Raw genomic sequence first — 7,941 nt, 5'->3', positions numbered from 1 at the left:
TATTTGAAACCTTATGTCTTCACCAGGTTCCTGGATTGAGGATGATTGCATCATTTGCTTCTCCTACTCCGGAACAGATTGTATTTATAAACATATAATCATAATGCAGTTCAGCACTAGCGAAAAGCATTAGTTACTTTAATTATGGCTTATAGAAATAATTTCTGTAATATGTGATACGTTTTTTTAAGGCTGTTACACATACATGGTACCACATGCCATAGTAATATGGGAGTAGCCTGTGGTACCTACCAATTAAACCTACTATTTCATGGAGTATTGATGGTTTACCCAGTTTACCCTCTACAAATCTTAGGTTATCTCGAAGTTGAAAAAGGACTCCTCAGACTAATACACATATAGATAATATACAGATTCGGAGAAAACAACCTCAAAGGAAGGATGGACATCCAAATGCACCAAAAGAAAATTAAGTGACTTTTTGTTTAAATACGATAGTAGTTTAAAAATGTATTTTGTCATAATTTCCTTCAATTTCTTTATAAAAAGCCAAAACTACAGCATCCTAAAAGACTGTAGTTGTAACCACATTATTTTAATGAGCCTCGCAGTCTTATGCCTAATGAAGGTGTAACAATTAACTCCCTTGAGTAAATATGATGATAATAATTGTTAAAAATAATACCTATCCTCTTCCTACTTGTAAGATTATATACTTTAATATTTTTTTAGCACAATGGGGAATAATTTCATTTCAATAGTTATATAGTTATTAATTAATTAAGGCTTATATGGATATTTTTTAAAATATCTAAGAAAAAATGATATTGGATTATTCCGATGATAGATGTAGATAAATTATCACTAAATCCCAACGAAACTAATTATCTTTCTGAAAGTGAGCACGGTCCCACCGTTCACTGTTCCAGTCAACTTCCCATGTCCATTAGTATCAATGAAATGATAGATTACGCGCTAAGTACCATCGACCAGTTAATTATTTCAAGAGCAGAAGACAGTGACCGGCGCGAACCGTCGCCGAGAAGAAATAGGTACCGCGCTGACATGTTCGACTATCCCGTGTATTTGTTACGAACTCACCGATACAAATCTGCTATGCGAAGTAATTAATTGTTCGACATGAGTGCGTAGGACTGGACAACGTACCTTCAACGTTCAATATCCATCTATCCAGCCGGTGTCTTGTCTGTGTTTCCTGTTCTTGGGCAGGTTCAGGGTATAAAGTACCAAATCAGAAAAAAGTGCAATGCTGTTAATGGTTCTACTTGGAAATAATACATTTTAAAGCGTATTTATTTCTATAATACGCATTTGAGTGTGCCATTTTTTTGGTTGACCATCAACAAAGAAGGAAACGGATGGATGTCGAAAACCGTTGTGTCTCCACGCAAAAATTATTTAACATTCTTAAGTTAATACTCGAATATATTAATATTTGACCACGTTCTTGGGACGTTTAGCGAGCCGATGTAGTCGGCACTTAACAAAGTTTCACTATCAATATGTAAATATTTGCCCACACTTCCTGTCACTCGACAAACACCGAAAGTTTGTCTTGTTTGACTGGCAAATAGTTAAATAGGTAATAGGCTGTTTACTGTATCGAATTTTAACCAATCCGGCCGATTTTTGTTTACCCTTTAAATTTTTTTGTTTCAAGCCGGATAAATTTCATTGATTACTTAAGGTTAGTTCGATTTAAGTTGTATACAATTAAAAAAAAGTAATCAAAAAACTTGACCTAACCCTAGTTAGATTAGGTTACCGAATATAACAATTAAAGTACTTTTTGTAGATAATGAAATAACACAAGTACAATATTAAAAATTGTTTATTTCAATGTCCATTAGAATTTTAATAGAAACAGCATATTCGCAAAGAGTTGATAAACACATAAAGTTTAAGCACTGAGGCGAGGTACCATTAAAATCCATTATTACGCCGTATTAACTTAAAATGAAGATATTTTTGCTTAAAGAATAATCATACATGTATGACACAAACGTTAAAAACAACTATTCCTTCCTTATTGCTAATAATAAACGTTTATAATAGTTTAAGACGAATATATTCCCATCTTTTCAATGTAATCTTGGCCGTTTTATCGTTATTTGATTTCAGATTTATAATAAATATAATAATGTAAGTACTGTAACCGAAAAATACGACACTAGAATGTGTGTGTGGATGAACAGTTCACGGTGTTCCGGCGTTCGTGGTATGCGGTACCCTTTTATAAGGTGGTACCGCATGGGAAACGGCACCGACAACCTTACAGTTCCAATAAATATCTCCAACGGAATAAATACTCTCTCGGCTATTTGGTACCAACACTTCCCTGTACGTGTTTAGTCACAAACAAATCGCGGTTTTTATATAATAATAAAATTAATGATGCCGCAGTACAATTTGTACCCACCGTATAATGTGGATACAAATTTAATTATTGTAAAAATTTTAAAAGAGACAGACAAACATTTCACACGGTTTTATGGTTCGTTAGCGTTTTTGAAATGTTATTGGATGAGAGTTAATTAATTAAGAAGACGCCGCGCCGGTTTGGATTATTTGTTCCATTCGTTCCGAGGACAACCTTGAGAAATAATTAATTAAAATTAAAGGAGAGTGTTCATAAACCGATCGTACAGCACCATAATTAACAAAAATGCATGATTTCCACGGTTCGAACGGGGAATTTGTGTAAAAATTTGCACAAGTCGATTTTATGTGCCAATGAATATTTTATGTTGGGTTAGCAGTTTAGTAATTTCATGGATTTTATATTTATATACATGTATAAAATTTTCAATTAGTGAGTCTATTAGTACTTACGAAATTATGTGTTAGAAAGAACTGTGTGGTATTTTTCGAAAAAATATAAAACATAAATATTTATTTAAAAGACACAAAAGGAAATGGAGATTTTATGCATAACAGTAATAATAATAAATATGTCCTATTTTGTTCAGTCTTATGTGAATAATTTAAGTGCCAAATTATTCGGAAAATTAACAATTAAAATACATGTATTACAAAATGTTCATTAAATTGATTTCAAACTTTTAAATGTCCAAAAATTAAGACATAAAATTAGTTGCATATACTTTCATTACACAAACACAAACAAAAATCAAAATAAATAAAACTGCATTAAAATATTTAATTTTTCATTTGAATTTGAAATTTTAATTATTATAATTATAACAAATTAATTTAATGAGTATGGGGACATTCCACGGCAGTATCTTCGATTTGACAAATTTAACACGAAATACAAGTTTTCCGAAGTTTGAAATTATTACATCACAAACTGGACCTAATTTTTTGAATCAAAATTGAAAGAATCTATTTTTGATTGTAAAAAGTTCTTTTCAATTTTAACAATGTTCAACTACGTTCATCATTTGGGAACTTTTATAATTTTAATTACTGTTGTTGGACACTTATTTAATTATCTTTCTAATGAAATGTCACTCATCTTGACCGAGATTGTCTATCACTTTAGACTGTAGTTAAAGTGCGACCATAGTGAACTACTGAATCATTAACTGAAAAAAAATGTGGGAGTGCAGAGCACCCAAATTAATATAAAATATATAGAAAAATGTTTCTATATTTTTATATATTTCTATAGACTGGTTGTTTAGAAATTAAATTTCTTGCGATGCCTCATAAAAAGTTTTTTTTTTGATGAGAAAACATTAGGAATTTTTTTTTAATCCTAACAACACGTATCTTAAGACAAATCATGTTTTTATTTTTTGAAAAATACAATTATATTCGAAATATAAACAATTTTAAAGCCCAAATAAATAAAAATTCAAAAACAAGATATAATTATATTGCTCATAGACGTTTAAAATTCAAAACACATCAAAATTAAGATGAGCAAATGACGAAATATTTTAAACTTCTCCTAAACTTATTAGTTGAAATTTATCACTAAAAATAGTAATAAAAAGATGTTCCATTGTCAATAGTTTTCAAATGTCAAAAAAAATTATAATTACATATTTATTAGGATATTTAAAAAAATGATTTTACCAAAAAATTAACTTGGATCATTTTGAGGAACGTGTTGTTGTGCTTTTTAGGGATCGTCGCAAGAAATTTAATTTTTAACGACATACGTCTTTTTTTTTATTTGTTTTTCAGTTGAATAAAAAAAGACATAGAGACATTATTTGTAGGGTACAATAAATACATGAAAATTTCATAGAAATCCAAACGTTTTAGATCTTCCAAATTTGTTGAGTTTAGCTGTTACGAGTAAGTTCAGACAGAGAAAAACCGACTGAAAAGTCTTTAGTTCAATTTTTTTAATGCCTCAAACTGTGGTATCATGCTTGAACGTTTCTAAAATTTGGCAAATTTCGTGCAAGTGCAATAATGAGTTATAGTTTTTTATTTCATAATTTTTAAAACAAACTATAAAAAATATATTTTCTTCAAATTTCGAGATAATAATATGTGGAAGATTTTTCATTTAAAATAAAAACCAGTTTTGACTTTACCTTTAAAATATTGGAAAAAATAAAATTTTAAAACAATGTATAATTTGTTATATTTCATGATTCCTTTCATAAAATATCTAAAAAACGCGTTTTTAATTTAGTCAGCACCAGAGCAGCAAAACAAAATTTTATTTACAAGAATTTGAGATTTTTGCACTATAAGTAACTGACTAAATATTATTTAAACATATTGAAAACAGTTTACTTTTCGTTCCGCCACTGGTTAAAATCCGTGGGCTGGAGGTCGTTGAATGAACGTGTCGGGCAACTTTTTAAATATTTTTTATGAAAATGTCAATCAGTGAATTGGTCTTGGGATGAACATTGACACGACACATCGGCTAATTACCATATTAACAATTGAATGAATTTATGTACAACATAAAAATGTCATAGTGGATAATTCTTTATGGTTATATTCCGATATTGATTTCGCGTGGGCGAACAAACTGAACTGTTTGGCATAAATTTTCAATCCGTGTTTCTGATTTGATGTCAACAGGAAGCAAAACATGTAAATCTCGTTGCCCGAAACTATCATGTTACTTTTTGTAACAGTTCAATGATGGAAAAAATATAATAAAAATTATCAGACAATGGTCGGGGGTTGATATTTTGATGTGACAGTGCTGCTGTAAATGCCATACACAACCGAAGCACTTTTCTAAGAACGGTGGTGACAAAACTAGATTTCCCCGAAATAAAACCCAAAATTCGTAAATCTGAGCTATTAAGAGATGAGATTTTTTGACAGTGATACTTTGTCAGGCAGGTGGATGACGATACACTATGCAACAGATACTTCAAGGGCGTTCAGGTGTTTGGCTGAGCACCTGTCAGGATTAAAACGTACATGTCCACACAAGTGTCATCGAAAGCACTTCAGTGATCTTTTCATTTAATCCGATGAGTGAAAAGTTGAGATTTTGCCGGGGAAAATTTGAGAAATGCACCAAATAACCTTCGGGCTAATGTGCGTTTGGCGTGACGCCAGTTGCCTTTTGTTTCCATTCTAATATAAACATTAGGAATTCAAATTTATGTGTTTGTCCTAAAGCGAAATGCAGGTAAAAAATCAACAAGTGTTGGTTTTACTATTTTCTACATTCATTAATGAATTATGGAAAAGGGAACATATGGACTGTAAACAGGTGGTTTGTTCGTCTTTTAATTTGATGATTTTGGGTGGATTCTTGGAAAAATTCAGATTTACGATAATACGGATTTTTAACATTTTAGGATTTTATAGAGCTATTTTTATACTGTTTACCTTCGCGTTTTGCAGTCGGAGCAGTCTTTTGAAAACATCTGTCTGGTTTTTTATATAAATATTTAATAAAAATATGGTTGTTTAATTTTTATTGATTATTTATTACGCTATTAATAATTTCGGAAATTATAAATATTTGGATGTAAAACAGGTTTATTAATGATTTATATACTAATAATAATTATAATCTAATAATTTATTAGAAATACATTGACAAACTTGGTGCTTTTAATAATATGTAATATTAAGAATACTGATTAATTTATTAGTTAATTTATTGGGAATCAAACACACCTACTTTCAGTACCAAATTTAATGGTTATTATAAAACTAAATATGTATGAAAAAAAAGCTGAAAAAGCTGTCCGATAAAATAAAAATAGTTCTGACAGTTTTATTTATTTTTATTTTTATTGATATCAAAAAAATTAAAATAAATTTTGAAAACCAAAAATATATTTAACAAAATCTATATAAAAGTAAGTACAAATTTTTTATGATTATTTAAATATTTTCTTAAATAAGTAAGTAATAAAACAGTTATTTTGAAAAATATAATGCAATGAAATTTCTCGTGACCAGACATTTATCAGTTTTGTCAGAAGTACAAAAAATATCAAACAGTGTATTACTTAAAAATAATGTAGGTATATACAATGTGGCCCCTTCAATACAGTAACTTTTTGTTTATAATTAATCTTTAATTAATAGAGAATAAAGAACTCATGCCATTATAGAGTTCTAGTATATACTCTATTACAATTGATGAGAAAAATTGGCATAATAGTGTGTTTTTATGAAAAACGCACTTCAGTGAATTAAGAATAATTAAAAATATAATACCAAATATTAATAAATCTGTGACAAAATTAATAATCATAATTTCTAATAATTGAATGCTATTGATAATATAGTTTATAAAATGAAACTGAACTTGCATTTTGTTGGCGTTAAGAACTAAACTAATTGTAAGAATTATTTAATTTTAATCTGTTACAGAATTATTAATTTTCAATATTTTTTGTGTAATTTGATATATACATATTTATTTTGAAAGATATAATATTCAATTTCTTTTTCTTTTTAAGCAATTTTTCTTAACTTTTAAGTATAAAAAGTATTACAATATATCTCTACCAGGTGATATAAAAAATAATTTTTATCATATTCAACATTTATTTATTGTTTACGTTGTGAGCTATATTTTATTAAAATTGATTGTTGTCTTAAATGAATCACACTCACACAGTTAAATGAAAAATAAGTAAAAAAAAATTGTATTTTCCTACACAAAAAATATTCATGACCTATTTCATTTTTAAGTCAATAGGCATTCTCTTGCATTCATTTGTTGTTTTTAATTTTCTTTGGGGGTCTAGTATTTCTGGTCCATAATTTATATTTTCTTTGATTTCTAATGCCAATGTTTTGCTTTTTAAAAGTGAACATACTGTTAGTCGAAAATTATGTTTATAATTTTTCAATTAACAAAGATAAATTATTTTAGAGATTAAATTTTTTAAAACTTAATGCTAATTTTCTTATATTTAATTATGACAGAAGCCGAATTATTTTCTCTAAGTTCTTTAATGTAAAATCAGCTTTTACCTATTAAAAATATTTATATATCAATTCAATAACATGCTGTGCCTCTGGCACCATCCGTTTAATAGCATTCGTAACATATGTAAAAAATAAATAAGTATTAATATTTTATTAATTAATTAACGTTTCTAACAACCATTAAAAGCTGACTGAATGTTTGAGTAAATAATTTGATAAAAAAATTACATAAAATAGAGGGCGTTAAAAAGTGTCACAGACTTTAAGGGGATATAGAGTACCCCCACAAATACATGGTTTTGGAGATATCGCGGAAAGTCAGAAAGATTCCTCTATGTGATAGAAAGAAATATTCTTGGATATTTATGAAATTAGTCATTTACAGACCCATGATAATTAAGATTGGTCTTTATATTTTAGACTGCAATATACTCTCTCTCTAGTTTGTTTTGTAATGTAAATAATTGTCGATATCTATGAAATCGTTTCTTTACTGCCCCATGTTCATTAAGAATTTTCGTTATGTTTCAGGTCTCAGAATATTTCCTTAAAGGTTGTGGATAATTTAATATTTACTTGTTTTATGATCAAAATTGTCAGTTTAACTGTGTT

This window comes from Aethina tumida, chromosome 1, assembly GCF_024364675.1.
Source record: "Aethina tumida isolate Nest 87 chromosome 1, icAetTumi1.1, whole genome shotgun sequence".
In the NCBI taxonomy this organism is placed as follows: Eukaryota; Metazoa; Arthropoda; class Insecta; order Coleoptera; family Nitidulidae; genus Aethina; species Aethina tumida.
The sequence above is the reverse complement of the archived record's forward strand: the minus strand, read 5'-3'. Positions refer to the sequence as shown.